Consider the following 18,288-nt stretch of genomic DNA (forward strand, 5'->3'; position numbering starts at 1 on the left):
TTCCATTCTCTAGAAAAAAATTAAACCATTTCAGTCAAGATAAAAATGTTAAACAAATTTTATAACTTCAAATTAGACCGTTTGAGTAAATTCGTCTTCTTATATTCAATGTATTTTATTTCGTTTAAAATTGGGGTTTTCCCGTTTGCTATTTGTAGTATTTATTTATAGATGGGAACTAGTATAACTAGTTCTAATACTGGTTCTGCAACAGTATGTACTATTTATAAATTTGATGTTAGGTGCATAAGGCACGAGGAAAGTTTTGGCGGTTTCTAAGGGTCACTGGGGTAAAGCTGATGACCGTAACTGCATTCACGGTCATCCCAAGATGTCGGATGAAAAATTAGGTCGGTATCTGTATTGTCTGCTACAGTGTTTCTATATCATTTTACTTACAAAGTATGCATTGATACGATGTAAATTTATTAAAGATTCACACAGAAATCACAAATTACTACCGAAAAATGTTCAGGAAACGCGAAATTCAATTTGAAAAAATCGCTAAGATGTCCGTAAATCATTATCAAAATATTTTCAAGATGACCGCAACATAAAACAAGGATGACCGTGATTGGTAAACAGATGACCGTAACTTGTAAAAGATGACCGTAATTTGTAAAGAATGACTGTAATTTATAAATGATGATCGTAACTTTTAAATGATAACCCTCAATTCTAAGAATATCCGTATTTGTAATCATAGCTTTTTGTTGTTTGTCTCAATAGGGGCTTAGTTAGCGGATAAACATGTTTCATCAATTTATTTTTAACTAGTTGCCGTATTTTGAGTTCATGACAATGATAGTAAATTGCAAATTTCTCGTAAAGCAATGAAATATTTATTGATAACGACTTTAAAATTTTAATACAAATTGACAGAGATACGACGAAAAGTTGAAGAAACAAGAATGTGTCCCTCTGAGGTTTCTCTAGTACATGCCTCATCTACACTATAACTTTCTATGTTCAGTGGAACATTAAAATGGGAAAAAACTGTAATTTGGCATTATGATTAGAAAGATCATATCATAGAAAACATGTGTACTAAGTTTCAAGTTGATTGGACTTCAACGTCATCAAAAACCTCCTCGACCAAAAACTTTAACCTGAGGTGGGACAGACGGACGGACGAACAAACGAACGGACGCACAGACCAGAAAACCTAATGTCCATGAATGGAGCATAAACAAGAATGTGTCCAAAGTACACGGATGCCCCACTCGCACTATCCTTTTCCATGTTCCATGGACCGTGAAATTGGGTAATTATCTAATTTGGCATTAAAATTAGAAAGATCATATCATAAGCAACAAGTGTACTAAGTTTCAAGTTGATTGGACTTCAGCTTCATCAAAAACTACCTTGACCAAAAACTTTAACCTGAAACTCCCACTTTCATTTTCTATGTTCAGTGGACCGTGGAATTGGGGTCAAAAGTCTAATTCGGCTTAAAAATTAGAAAGATCATCTCATAAGCAACAAGTGTACTAAGTTTCAAGTTGATTGGACTTCAGCTTCACCAAAAACTACCTTGACCAAAAACTTTAACCTGGACGGACGGACGGACGGACGGACGAACGGAGCCACAGACCAGAAAACATAATGCTCCTCTACTATCGTAGATGGGGCATAAAAACACTAATCAAACATATGAATATCCGGTTAACGAGCCTGTGTGTATGGTTCCAGAGGAAGCAGATTAAAATCTTAGTTTGTCTTGATATATGCATAACATTGCTGTATATACAAATTGACAAGGTTCCCCTCAGTGGTGGATCCAAAGGGGGGGTCCAGGGTTTGGAACCCCCTTTTTATTTTCCGATCAGTGCATTTGAATGGGGACACATAGTTTGAACCCCCTTTACCCTGGGTTGGGACCCCCCTTTTTTTAAAAATGGCTTAATCCGCCCCAGCCCCTTGTGATACGATATACGCACAAGACTATTTTAAGGATCTATTTTGCTGGAGCTCGCCTTCACTAGTTTGGTCGTTGTATTTTAAAAACAGGTTCTGTTATTTTACTTGCAAGACAAAAGAGAAGACAAATCAAAGACGATATAATATCAATGGGTGTACATCCATTGGCATTTTTAAAAAAGTGCATTTATTATATGTCATTACAAGGAATTCCAGAAATAAAAAAAACATCTTTTGTCTTTTAGTTTGAGGCTGTGCAGCACACTTTTTTTTTTATTATACTTGTAAGGTGTCATTTAATCGCGCTTTTGTTGCATGTTTTCCCCACTTTTTCATATGCATGTCTTGTTGTAAGTTCATTTTAAAAATTATACCCTCTACCGTAAAAAAGATATATATGGTGAACTTTGTATTTAAAGCACGTCTTATTTTCTCCTACCTATAGGATAATACTCTCATATAAATACGTTTTATATCAACACTATTAATCATTTGATATATACAAAAAAAAGTAGTTATATCAATACGGATATTTCTTAGAATTGACGATCATCCTTTAAAAGTTACGGGCATCATTCAGAAATTACGGTCATCCTTTACAAATTACGGTCATCTTTTAACCAATTACGGTCACCCTTGTTATGAATTGCTGATTCTGTTACGGTCATCTCAATTGTGATTTACGGTCATCTTAGCGATTTTTTAAAATCGAATTTCCTGTTTCATGCACATTTCTCGGAAGTAATTTGTGATTTCCATGTGAATCTTTTATAAATTTACATCGTATCAATGTCTCCTTTGTAAAGAAAATGATATAGAAACACTGTAACAGACAATACAGATACTGACCTATTTTTTTCATCCGACATCTTGGGATGACCGTGAATGCAGTTACGGTCATCAGCTTTACCCCAGTGAAGGGTGGGGTTTAATGGTACTATATAAAGTTTGGCATTTAAGAATTATGTACCCTTGTGTTGCTTCAATGCTAAACATATGAAAATTTTATAGAAAATCCACAGCCTTTATCCTTTTTCTATCATATTTGGCAATTTGATGACCGATAGATATAGGATTATTACATGCAGTGCTAGCATTGATTTCCTTAAAACAAGTTTATTAATGTAGTTATTGGTTAGAACAAATACAAATATGGACCAAATCAAGTACACCTTTTAGGGTGCGCTCAAATTTAGTTACTCTGCACGAGGTATTTTGGAATTTACAGGTTGGTTAGAACTTTTTGTAAAAAACAAACACTAGCACATCATACAAAAGCAAGTGAGTAATGGAACGCCACAGCTGTCTTATGTGGAACTCTGATATTACTTTATGTTGTTTTATCATTACTTAATAATAGTTTGTCTTTATTTGATATGGTTTTGACATTACGTAATGATGTTTTAATATTATAACTCAATATGGAATAGTCATTACTTTATGATATTTCGATATTACACGATATGGTTTCGTATTGACTTGATATAGTTTTGTTATTACTCAATATGGTTTTGTCATTACTCGATGTGGTTTCACCATTATTTAATATGGTTGTGTCATTAGTCAATGTGGTTTTAACATTACTTGATGTGTATGTGACTTAACGTAATGTAATTGTTCCATTACATGATGTGATTTTGTTATTTCGTAATGATGATTTGTCCATTCTTAATATGGTTTTAACATTACGTAATTATGTTTCAAAATTTGGCCATTTTACACTACTTGATGTGTTTGTTTCATTATTTGATGTGGTCTTGTCATTCTTTGATGTGGTCCTGTCATTCTAATTTTTTTGATGTGGTTATCCCATTACTTGATGAGGTAAAACCACGTGACCAATTTCGGAAAAAACCTGTTCTATTTTTAGATAGATTTCCATGTTGTATGTGCCTTTGATGCGTTTGGCCATCCATCTAATTAGTGTTCAAATTAAAGTTCGGGTTACTGTTTAAGTTAAACTTTGAGTTAGTTTTGGAATTCAAGTCATACTTATAATTAAAGTTCTAGTTAGAATTGATTTTCGAGTTGGACTTCGAGTTTGAGTCACATTTAAAGGCAGAGTTCTAGTAACAACTTTGAATTTGAATCACTTCTTGAGGTAGAGTTTGAGTTGGATTCGAATTTAAGTCTCATTTAGATTTATTAAGATTTCAAGTTGAAATTCGAGCTATTTTATATGTCTTTTTGAGTTCGTAATTAAGTTTTCTATCGCGGAACAAGGGCTTTAGCTCGGGCTTCCGAAAAGAGGGCTCCGGGATATGCGTACTAAATAAACAATGTGCAGTATACAAAACGCAAAATAGGAGTTGAAATAAAGTTAGATGTAATGTGATTGCCAATGCGACAACTATCCACCAGAGTTTAAATGCAGTGGATGTAAGAAATCATACATCGGCAACCATACACCCTTCAAAAATCCGTATAGTCAGCTACAAAAGGCCACCATGCACTATGTGAAAAACAATTTAAACGAAAAAACTAACGGTCTATTTTACAAAAAAACAAATATGACACATATGTATACAACGACAACTGACTTGTTTCAGGTACATAAAGAAAGTGCACGTGGCAGAGTTTAACACGTATGTGAGAGAACACCGAACTGTAACAGTAGTGTAACAGCAAAGAAAAAAATGTAAACTAGACAAATCGATGCCCCGCACTCCACTCATTTAACCACTTATACCCCGAAAAGGACAAAATTTTTCTCCCAAAAGAGGAAAAATAATAAAAAGAAAAAACCCTGACCACATGCACACCATCAAGACATGTACAAACAGCTAGCAGAGTAATAAATTCCTAGCATTCAATCTGTAGGAGGAGTTATCTGGAAACGCCCTACTTATACAAGTAAATTTCCCAAAAATGACAAAGTTCAACTTTCTCCCGAAGAGCACATATCAATAAAATTAAACCCTTACCACATGCAGCACACCGTCAATATATGTACTAACAGACAGTAAAGAGAAAACTTCCTAGAATTCAAACTGTTGGAGGAGTTATGCAAATAACTATGTACCCATAATTACACGGAAAGACGGACGGACGGACAAATGTTAAACACTATGCCCCCAACTTTCAGTTGCTGTAAAGTTGCGGTGGCTAAAAAAAAAAAACATTTCAATTGGCTGGCTCAATAGATCGGTATGACTGGGTAATTTAAATCCATCGGGGTGATCTCGGGTTCCCCAGAAATGTAAGGAGATTCTGCTCAACGTGTGGCATCCGTCGTGTTATTTGCGAAATTACAAACCGAGTGATTTGGTCTTATTTGGAAGTTCAAAAGATGAAGGTATTATGGTTACGACAACTGGAACATGTTCGCCATCACATGTGAAACAGATATTCCAAAAAGTTTATTTTTCAATTAGTGCGAGATAGATCAGAGAATTCAATTGATTAAAAGTAAAAGATTGATATTCGTATATATGTTCAAATGGTCATTAATTTTTTTTTTTAGAGAATTCTTATTTTACAGTATTGATGCTTTGTTGCTTAGTCCGAGTCCCCTCATCCGATTTTCCTGTGACTAAAGTGTGAGTTGATTTGAAGTGTCTCATTTTCTAACAAAAAAGTATTAGTCTTTTGATTTGTGTCGAGCCTGCGACATAAATGTAGCGGCAGAGAGACACAACAACGTCATCGAAAGTGGCGTCATTTCGGGACCTTTTATAGCTTACTATAGGATATTGGTTTTGCTCATTGTTGAAAACAATGCAGTTTTGTTTTAGTAAAATAAAACAGAATTAAACTGTTTTGACATGATAAATTTATTACCTCCATGAAGTGTTTTAAAACTTGTGTAGGAGTTTTTCCTCAATATCAAGAAAAATTATCTACAGAAAAACATTTTATTGACCGATGGATGAACAGCCGATCAACATTACGGTTTTACACTGAAAGCAGCAATATCAGGCGAGACACAGCGTTCCGTGTACTTTTTTACAAATTTATTATAATACTGATTCTATTTGAAAACATAGATCAAATAACAGGACCAAGTGGTTTGGGGATATCCCAATTATATCCGAAATACTGTAAAATTTTTAGGATTTTATTTTTTTTTATTATTTTCTGCTCTTTTTCATACCAAATAACGCTGAACAACAACTCGAACTTTAATTTGATTTTAATTTTGGCGATACCAATCCAAAGTACATTAAACAAACGACACATTGAAATCTGTTAAAATTTTTTTAATTTTTTTTTCACATTGTGTATGGTGGCCTTTTGTAGCTGACTATACGGAGTGTTCAAGGCTGTACGGTTGCCTATATATGATTTCTTACATCCACTGCATTTAAACTCTGGTGGATACTTGTCTCATTGGCAAGCACACCACATCTAACTTTATTTCAACTCCTATGTTGCGTTTTGTATACTGCAAGTGTTTATTTAGTACGCATATCCCGGAGCCCTCTTTTCGGAAGCCCGAGCAAAAGTCCTTGTTCCGCGATAGAAAATTTAATTACGAACTCAAAAAGACATATAAAATAGCTCGAATTTCAACTCGAAATCTTAATTAATAAAAATTAGACTTAAATTCGAATCTTACTCAAACTCTACCTCAAGAAGTGATTCAAATTTAAAGTTGTAACTAGAACTCTGCCTTTAAATGTGACTCAAACTCGAAGTCCAACACGAAACTCAATGCTTACTGAAACTTTAATTATAAGTATAACGTGAATTCGAAAACTAACTGAAAGTTTAACTCAAACAGTAAACTCAAACAGTAACCCGAACTTTAATTTGAACACTAATTAGATGGATGTCCAAACGCATTCAAAGCACATACAATATGGAAATCTATCTAAAAATAGAACAGGTTTTTCCGAATTGGTCACGTGGTTTTACCTCATCAAGTAATGGGATAACCACATCAAAGAATGACAGGACCACATCAAAGAATGACAAGACCACATCAAATAATGAAACAAACACATCAAGTAGTGTAAAATGGTCAAATTTTGAAACATTATAACGTAATGTTAAAACCATATAAAGAATAGACAAATCATTATTACGGAATAACAAAACCACATCATGTAATGAAACAACTACATGACGTTCAGTCACATACACATCAAGTAATGTTAAAACCACATTGACTTATGACACAACCATATTAAATAATGGTGAAACCACATCGAGTAATGACAAAACCATATTGAGTAATGACAAAACCATATCAAGTCAATACGAAACCATATCGTGTAATATCGAAATATCATTAAGTAATGACTATTCCATATTGAGTTATATTAAAACATCATTAAGTAATGTCAAAACCATATCAAATAAAGACAAACTATTATTAAGTAATGATAAAACAACATAAAGTAATATCAGAGTTCCACATAAGACAGCTGTGGCGTTCCATAATAGGGTAATCTATGTTTCAAATTTTATAACAAAAATCTCTGTATTAAAGGCTGTGGATTTTCTATAAAAATCTTGGTTTATTTGCCACAAAGTACTCCTTTTCTATTAAATGCAATGCAACAGTAAATAATAATGCTTTGCATCAAGTTTCCCCCTAGTATATGTTCAAAATGGCCTGTCTCTATTATTCGTTATATCTGTAGTTTTGATACAATTGATGTTTAAAAAATTCGTACAAAAATGGCTACAGAAGGGTACATAAACCTTAAATGTATTAGTATCGAAGCTGCTTGCAGTTACGTCGAATTGAAGTTGGTCACATTGGTATATATGCAGTTGCTGCTAAGTTTATTCTACGTACAAGCGTTGGAGGTATTAGCAGAGGAAAAAGAAACGATGCGAAAGAGGAACAATGTTATATGTCATGTATTTATATTTCGAAGAAATCTGTACAATAAACTAAAATAAAATATTGTATCGCAAGAGAAAATAATATGTTACTGCGAGCAACTAATCTTACATCTTTGTTTGTCGTGTTTATAGCCTTTTGAATTCAGAGATTAAATACTTTAAATTCGGACGAGCATGGCGAGGGAGAATTTAAATTACAGTTTCAAGTGTCAGACACCAAACAATGTGACCTTATATTAACATTGCATTTAAACGTTGAGAACAAAACATTACATTAAAACTGTGAGAATAAAACATTACATTAAAACTGGGAGAATAAAATATAACATTAAAACTGGGAGAATAAAACATTACATTACAAATGTGGGAATTAACCATTACATGTAAAAAAAAAGAAGAGTAATGTTAAGCAAGGGCAACCTTGAAAAAAGAAAGACAAAACTTTGTTTATGTAACTACGTTAACATGTAATCCAAAAGTATTAGTCGATATACTTTTGCTTATTTTAAAAATTGTATCCTCACAGCATGCTTCCGTTATAAACTTATCAACTCATATATTAAAGTAAGTCTCTAGTTCAGAAGGAAGGGTCAATATTGACATCAAGAGACGGAGCAACTTTTCAAAACAAGGGATTTGTCAGTTAAACATCGGCAGACTAACCAAAGAAATTAGTTCATAGCGTTGTTATGCCAATTTAAACAAAGCAATCACTAACTGGATTTTCGGTCAAAATTATGTATTCCGTATCTCAAAGGCGCATACCTTTCATGACGATATTTCATATGTTTCCCCGATATAATAGTAGAAGTATTAATATTGATAAAATTTTTAGTGATAAACTTAATGTGTTAAATAATAGAACCTTTCTAAATGTCTTAACTCAATTTGAAGTAAACAGAATTGCCCTTCAACAATAAGTTAACTTTAACACGGATAACTCATTATGTGCCAATAATGTGAAACTTTTGTAATATGATGTGAAACATGATTTATAATAAGTCTTTCTTAAATTGTCCGTTTATCAATTTTGAAGTCATTAAGATACTTAGGTTTCAACTCCACCAGCCAAAGTATGTGGTCAGTAAGATCTTCACGACGGGTGCCACATGTGGAGTAGGATCTGCTTAAATTTCCAGAGTACCTGAGACCACCCCAGTTTTTGGTGGGGTATGTGCTGCTTAGTCTTTAGTTTTCTATGTTGTGTCTTTTGTACTATTATTTTTCTGTTTGTCTTTTTTATTTTTTTTAACCATGGCGTTGTCAGTTTATTTTCTATCTATGAATTTGACTGTCCCTCTGGTATCTTTCGCCCCTCTTCAACTGTTTCTGTTCTTATTTCTAATTAGTTTTCAGATATTCGTGTTGTTTTTATCTTTTGTATAACTAAGAAGCATTACAGTCACGACCTTTTTCTAAATTTCACAAATAGTTAAAAAAAAAAAAAATAGATTAGATGTAACTTTTCAGTTTATCAATAAAATAGCCAAAGCATGTCTTTACATTTATTATCATTTCTAAATCAATGTTGTTTTTATTTCTATTTAAATGGACAATACTGTACACAAACATCTCTTCACCTGAAAAGCGTTTCAGCACTTTATTTCAAAGAGGGAACTTAACTTTCCATTAAAAATGATACTCCTAAAACACAATGGTTATAAACATGAATGAGTTTTTCATGTATATAATAGTATAGATCATCTATTTTTTTAATTTGATTGGTATATATATTTATGGAGAGAGATAGTGATTGTTTGTTTATTGTGTTGAAATTAAGTATGAACGGGGAAAAGAAATTTAAAAGTAACTTGTCATTATATACAAATAAGGTATTTGTAACAAAACACATAGCTGATTCATATTGAGTTATCATATTTGTGCAATATCAAGAAATCAAATACGTCAATCCCATTATATCTCGAATTGCTTGATAATGGTCCAACTATTATTTTATGTTTTGCATTTTTAATCATTTCGCAGACAGGTTTATTCATTCATTACAAACATCCTCTAATGATTTCTGTCATTACACTTTATTTTTATAAGCGGTCTATTTTTCATTCAGTTTTAATTCTTTTAATAGATCTGAATGAAACGTTTACTGTTATTACTTGTTAATGAGCATAGCAGTAAACTTAAATAAGAGTAGGAGTCTCTTATGAAGTTATGTCAAAATACTATTTTCTGGTATACAATGACACCTATATTTTAACGTTTCCATTTGATATGATATATTTAAATCTACTGTTAAAATTTTGAAATTAATTTTCAGTTGAGGAAAATATCTAACTCAAAGCTGTCATTATAAAGTGTTTATGACTCGTCTCTTTTGAGGCAAGTATTTTTAATTTCATTGCTAAGCAATTCCCGAATTTTATCAAATAATATACTAAGTTATAAGGTCGCTTGACTAAATTTACTGTAAGATTACCCTCAGCCAATCTTTTTAAAAAATATGCATTTGTAGTAGATATTGGTACCAAGAATCATTGTAAATATTGATTTAAATTCAGCATTAAAAATCATTTAAACATTTGAGAATTTTATTGACGGATCTGCGAAATTTGGCAACAAAATTGTTTTCTTTCCCATATGCATAACTTTATATTGATACAAACCATGAGAAAAGGCAGAGAGATTTTTCTACCCTATATGTCACAGAAATGTAACGAATCATGAGGTTAAAGTTTTTAACAAATTTTGCCTTCTTTATCTTATATATTTTATCTTGCTATTCACGAGATTGGATCCGTGCATACAATTTTTGTCTTAACATTATAAAATGTTACACCGCAAAACATATATCTATCTAGTTACATTGTCATTTAATTTTTTTTACAACCAATTCTTAATTTAAACAATCTATTTTGGTATTTTTTTTTTTTTTTTTTTAATATTTTGAATCATGGTTACAAACATTTTAAGTTAGGTTCACTACAGCATTGCATAAACAAAACAACACAACATTTGTTTAGCAATTAACCACAATATTTTCATTAAAACTAATGAATCTTACATCTCACCATTTCATATCGACCATTTAAGATGACGCAAATATATCACCTTCCACAAACTAACATTTCTTTGTTGACATGAATTATCATTGATATGGTCACTATTATAAATCAAACTAACAGTTTTACAAAATTTTGAATTTTCGGAATACTAAGAACTTTCTTTAACTAATGAAATATTACCTTAGCTGTATTGGGCAAAATCTTTTATGAATTTTGAGTCTTAATGCTTTTAAATTCGTACTGTATAAGGCCTACTAACCGTTTTGATTCGAGCGTCACTAATGAGTCTTCTGTAGACGAAAAGGTTGTTTGGCATAGAAAATTGTAGGCCTGGTACATGTATCTATGATAAGTTTATATATCTATTTTATTAGATGAGAAGACCTCATTTGTTTTGTCGCTTCTCTTCCTTCCACAATGAATTAAGACTTGTGTCCTATTGTTACCATGCATAGTCGCATTTGTCATCCTTGCTTATGACTATTCCGGTGGGGTTATTCTAGAAGGAAAACGAAAATAAAGGCGTCCAGATATTTTTTTGCGTCATTGGACGGACTTTTAAGTTTAGGACTGTTTACATTTAAACAGAATTTTGGTAAATTCAAGGGGAAATTTAAAATAGCGTTAATAATGGACCATATTATATAATTTCGGTTTGAATTGAATAAAAGAAAGGTTATTAAAGTTTAAATATAGACTAACACTTTATTTCGAATTTGTTTCAGAATTTTAGAAATAACGAAATAAATGTCAACATAATAGATAAATTCCGTCATGCATGTAATGCACTTCAAACTTTATAAGTTGATTAGTGAAAAGATTGGAAATTTTGAGGGTCAATTTATAAGACACTGTGTTTGAAAATAAACAAGCGAAAATCAGTGTATGAGACACTGTTTAAGTGAAACAGACTGTGAAATTTGAGGATTAGCATACCAGACAAAATTTTTGAGAAACAGACGCGGAAATTTGAGGATCAGTATATAAGACACTGTTTAATTTAAACAGAGGGTGAATAATGTTATATTGACATCAGTTCATGTTTAAGATACTTCTAATACCTTTCTTGAAATTCTTGCGTCGTAAAATCTTTTACAAAAATTCATTCTAAAACAGTTTACATACTTTCAATCGTGCTCTAAATGCCCACGATTTCGTGGGTGTGTTCTAGTATAAACTGAACGTAAAGCTTTACTGTAATTGGAGCAAATGGACTCGAGTGATTCGGGTCACCATTCAAAACAAGATCGTCTCAGTATCATTTGCTGTAGCGATTTAGCATTTCCTACATCTGTAGAACATGACATCTTAAATTAACTCTTTGTAGACGCCAAAATATTTAGTAGACTTGAAATATAAATAAACAAATACTACGTCGGAGGAGAATCTATTTTTGTATTCTTTAAAAAAAAACTCAGGAAAACAATAAATAAAGACAATAAATTATGTTCGAACCACAAGCAAGGCCACCTGAATAGTTTTACGTGGATTTAAATCTATTCTGAGTGATTCAAACATACATGTTCATTATGTACTTCCGATGTTCTATTCTACCTTGTGTACAACTAAGATTCATTTGGTGTGTAAAATGTTCCCCTGAAATGTCTTTCTTTAGTGCTTGGTATTTTGCTGGTGCCCTTCATATGCGGTCTACTTGTATATCCAAATAGTCCACATCTCTTCACCTTTCGAACTGATCTCTTGTGTTTCTTTGTTTTTGAGTCTGATTATCTCGTGATTTTATATTTCCGACTCTGTTTGTCCTTAATTTTGTGTGCTTACAATATAGCTTCATAATGGGATGCTGTCATCTCATATCAACCCAAAATTTTAAAGATAGGAGTTTGATCCAGATATTAAAAAGATGATGAATGTATTTGCCTCGATGGGAGTCATACACAAGGCGTATACACAGGAGTAAGTTACTACTAGTAGGTGTTGTTGTTTTCAGTTTTTTATTTGCTCCAGATCAAAATAGCCTAAGGAAAGTTAGGCAGTGTAGGAAAGAAGAACGACTTAATGACCAATTTTAACAGCGAACGTCAACCACCAAATGAGATCATGATTGCATACGGTTGCAGATGTTACAGTTTATTTTGGGAAAACAAATCAATGTAAAGCCTCATTCGGTGATATCATGAACAATTAAAAGATGACAGGAGAATTGTTTAGGCAATTGAATATATCAAAGAAGCAACCTTCTATCAACAAAGTCGGGATAGGAAACGCAAATGCTTGGACATCAACTTGCAGATACAGGCAGTATTGAAATGCATGCTGCTACATAGAAATGAAAGGTTTATAGTGTATAGGTGCAATCATTTGTTTTGGTTTGTATTGTTTTCAACTGACCCTCATTGTTAGTTATGAGATGTTAATTAAGATATGAGGCAGACTTAACTGTTATTGCATTAACAAGTTATCAAGAAGAGGTACGCTGATCGTTCCCATTAAAAAAAAATATTATCAATATCGATAATTTAAAAACATTTAAGTATCACATTGACATAAATAGGCATATACCAATTTTATTTCATGTTCAATTTGTTTTAAGCTCACTTCTTTGCAATTGGTTTACGAGATATCATTTGTCGCAAAGTTAATGTTGAATGGTAATTATACATTATAATAACAGACCTTTCTAAGTTTGCCCGTTTATAAATTTTGAAATTATAAAGAAATTAAGGTTTCAAGTCCATCAGGCAAAGTTGACCTTAGATTATATTGGCTTTGTTTTTTTTTTATACTTCTTCGACTGTTCCTGTTCTTATACATTCTTGGCTTTTAAGTACTTTAGTATTCGGCTTTAAACGTTCTTGGTGAAGGTAAATCCAGAAAAGCGCTTCGGACGCATGAAACTTATAACGTGTTTTTTTTTTACAATATTGGTCAATACCTCTGCTGGTATATTATTAGTCTCCGATGATATCATACACTCAGTAGTAAGTACTTCGGTACTGCATGATTTATGGTAAACCTTTCTAAAATAGTTAGTTTTAAATTAAAAAAATTGTGAAGAAAGTAAGGTGTCAACTCCCACAGGTTTAGTTGACCTTAGATGGATCCTTGTGATCCTTTGTGGTCATGTAGTTCTTCAACAGTGTCGGTTCTTATACATCCTAAGCTTTCAAATACTAGTATTCGGCTTCGAGCATTTTTGATAAAGGTAAACTCAGAAAAGCGCTTGGATCCATGAATGTTATAACGTGTTGTTTTTGTATTTATATAGCATATAAGCGCGTCAATTTTCTCATTAAAAAAGGAAAGTCACTTGTTATATTTTAAAAAGAAGTGTATTAAAATAATTAAAAAAAATCAGAAAAATTAAAAAAGAAATATTTTATAAAAAATCGTCTATTACTGTACAACTTCAGAGTATAAACTAGAATAAAAATATTTAGGACAGCTTAAAAATTCATGGGTTTAGTCCATTCGTTTTCCAGTTTGAATGATGTTACAGGTTTGGATAGCCATAAAACCAGGATTCACTCACCATGTTTTCTTTAAATGTCATGTACCAAGTCAGGAATATGACAGTCGTTATCAAATAGTTGGTTTCTATTTATGTTGGCGTTTGTTTTTGTTGCACTTCAGTGTTCATGTTGTTCTTTTGTTTCACTTCAGTGTTCATGTTGTTCTTTTGTTTTCCTCTTATATTTGATGTGTTTCCCTCTGTTTTAGTTTGTAAAAAGTAAAATCACAAAAATACTGAACTCCAGGGAAGTTCAAATTGGAAAGTCCCTAATCAAATGGCAAAATCAAAAGCCCAAACACATCAAACAAATGGATAAACCAGATTTGTTTTCTCTCAATCGATTTATGACTTTTGAAAACCAGTTAACTACTGTTTTCTTTATTCACACTACTCATTTAGGCACCCCTTATTTCTTGCTGTATGGTGTGAGCCAAGACCCCGTGTTGAATGCCGTATTTCTACCTGTAATGGTTAATTTTTACATATTGTGACTTGAGTGATGAGTTGTCTCATTGGCACTCATACCATATCTTCTTATATCTAAAACCAACAGCAAAGGATATAGGGAATATATCCATGACACAAACCTCTTTTGCAATCAATATACAAGTAAACAGTTTCGTTAAAGTTATAGAAAAAACTTGTCAAACCAAAACAGCATAGTCTTATACTTACTATTAAACTTTCAGGGGTAGAATAAATATGAATACGGCTCGTGAAAAAAATACGTCTGAACAATCTTAATTTTTATTGTTTTCTGTAAATCAAATGAAGATTATATTGATTTGTTCATCCAAGTCAATTGTTTCAAAACATCAGAACAGAAAAACTGTGTTTATTGAAATGTTACATGTATCAATATGGCATATGATAGTTAATTTAAGACATTATATGTCGAAATAAATTTTAAACTAACCTTTTTGTTTGTCATATCTGTTATATGCCGCAACATCAAATTACGTGTTTTAGTTGTAACGAACGACAAACGACGTTATGTGCTGATTTCTTTCGTATTTTGAAAACAAGAATTCAACAATTAAGCCAACTTTTTCTTCTCTGTACAAAGCTTGTAACCCTGATTTGTTTTCTCTCAATCGATGTATTGAGCAGCGGTATACTACTGTTGCCTTTATTTAGCAATAAGTTGAGATGGAGACGTTGACGACATTTAGGCAGGCCTTCCGGTTAGTTTAAGAAGGTAGATTTGTTTCGGTTCATTATTTCCCGGCTCAGACAGTGTCACGGTTTACTGTATTATTGATACATGGATCTTATTCAGACGTCGAATTTTCTGTGTTCATGTAAAATTCATGTTAAATGTTATGAATCTATTTAGAATCATATATACATGTGTATCTTAGACTTTTTGTACACGTAAGATTCAATAGATAATTTAGCATTATCAAGAGTTTTTGAACATTATTAATATTCAGTTTCAATTAACTTAATAAATCATGCATTAAAACGAAACAACGTTAAACGTTTTGTGTTATTTTGACCCTTTATGGAAAGGAAAGTATATGACAACAAACCACTTTAATCTATTTAAATTCATTAGTAAATGGATACTGAAAACGATATATTAAAACACTCTGATAAGATCGAAATTAGTTGTACATATTTAGATTGATCTGAAGTTAATTGTCTTCCTTTGTCTTTCCAAAGATTTACAGATTGACAGAAGAATGAGTATCTCTGTTTATTATAATTGGTACGTTCCGACGACGGTTTTTTTAAGTATACCAAGTAAGGAATGTCATTTGATTTTGGTTTAACTTTAGTATATACAGTTATACACACTTTATCTACATTTGACATTTGGGTGCCGCCATCTGATACATATGGCGTGAATATTTACTATAACCCGGTGATATGTACAACCATTTAAGTGAACGTTATCAGATAATGTGTGTTTTCATTAACTTTATTTTAAAAAGTAGAACTAAAGATAAGGATTTAAAGCTAAAAGAATGTTGTGCAGATCTCTTACATAGGGTCTTCGATAGAATGGAAGTGTTTGTTCTGATTTTGTTTAAATTTGGCTTTTCTCAATTCATCTAATACAATACAACACCATTTTCTAAAAACTTTTTAGAGATATAATTTTTATCACAGTAGCAACAACAGTGTTGTTATGGCAACAAAACATGTTTAAAAAAGAAGATTTATTGTTGGATGAAATGTAAAAGGAATAATTGAAATGTTGTGTTTTAAGGTGTAAAAACATAATGTCGTTAAAGATATTGTATTTCAATGACCGAAATCCGATATTAAACCTTGATGACTATAGTTCGATTTCTTTTTATTTGAAAACTTCATAAAGTTTCATTTTAGATCAAAGGAAGTAATTCCATAGTTTTATGTGAAAGTGACGTAAAACCGTTAAAAATCATTGATTTAATAACTTATATTGTGTAAAAACCCTACTGAAGATTTTATTATCCATATGATGTTTGCACGAATGTTAACTTTTGAAAGCATCTTTCCTTTAACAGTTGTCAGTAAACACAGCTGAGTATATATAGATAAAAATTTAATTTGAAATGGTACTCTTACCATATTAAGTATATGTACATTTATGGCATACGACGTGTAGAAAAGCCTGTGAATTATTATTATGTTTTTATAGCACATATCTTAATATACATATACACTGGTGTTGAAATGCATTCTCGAAATGAAGTGTTTGCGCTTCCATACACTCCATAATATTATCTAATCGACCGCAAATGTCCCGGGTTAGGAAATCAGATGTTTGGGTGTATGTTTTATCCAGCAATGTTGTGTAGGTGGCTGTCCAAAATCAGGAAAGTGAAATGCGGTAGTTGTATATGATGGGTTTATGTCGTATTTTTATGCCCCATTTATGGGCATTATGTTTTCTGGTCTGTCCGTCTGTCCGTCCGTTCGTCCCACTTCAGGTTACATTTTTTTATGTAGTTTTTGATGAAGTTGAAATCCAATCAACTTGAAACTTAGTACACATGTTCCTTATGATATGATCTTTCTAATTTTAATGCCAAACTAGAGATTTTACCCCATTTTCACGGTCCACCGAACATAGAAAATGATAGTGCGGATGGGGCATCCGTGTACTTAGGACACATTCTTGTTTTTCGTTCTGTTTTACAATAAATCAGACCTTTGGTTTCCATGTTTGTAGTTTGAATTGTTTTAGAGTCTCTCGTTTAGGTGCCCTTTATAGCATACTAAACATATTAGGTTTTGCTCGTTGTTTAAAGCCACACGGTCACCTACAGTTGCTTATATGCAAGCCATTTTTGTCAATCTGCTGAATAGCTGTATCTTTTGCAATTCTACCACATCTCCATATTTATGCATTCATATAATTCGATTAGTACGGATATTTTCGGCTTTTTCTAGTTGTCAAACTTTACCTAACCTACGACATAAGTACACATTATTTTCCTCAATCGAACTGAATTGTATAGTACGCAAATAACTATTATTGTTGAATTGTATACTCAAGAATATATATTTTCACCGCGGAATAAAGAAATATGTAGAAACTTGTTGTTTTCTATGAAACCAATTGCTTCAAGTTATGCTTTATTATAACTGCCCTAGCACTTGTTTCACGGAACCACCTTAACTCGAGAGATCATCGGTTGGTAACACGGCTTGCTAAAACCAAACTGAATATTTTGTATTTGCTGCTTTTTTGTGTATTGCACTTAAAACTAACTGGTCTGCCCATAGTCGGAATGATGTAGCCAGAAAATTGCCAGGATTTCAAAAGATGGGGCATACAAAACAAGGTATCTTGTATCACATAAATATGTAATCATCCTAGTATAACTGTGCATGACATATTTACTGTTGACATATATAATTACACAGTCTTTGCTAAGCTGTAAGGCATTTGGTATTGCATAGTAACATCTTATCTATATTTCCTACGTTGTCTGTATGAAGATCTATTTATTTCAAAGTTTAAGCTGTCATATTAATCAGAAAAATTAAAACGTTGGATCATTTAATCAATGGTTTCACTATCTGATTTTGTTTTATATGTTTCATTCTTTTGCATACTTTTGAGGTTATTCATGAATTTAT

The sequence above is a fragment of the Mytilus galloprovincialis genome, chromosome 2 (genome assembly GCF_965363235.1).
Source record: "Mytilus galloprovincialis chromosome 2, xbMytGall1.hap1.1, whole genome shotgun sequence".
Lineage (NCBI taxonomy): Eukaryota > Metazoa > Mollusca > Bivalvia > Mytilida > Mytilidae > Mytilus > Mytilus galloprovincialis.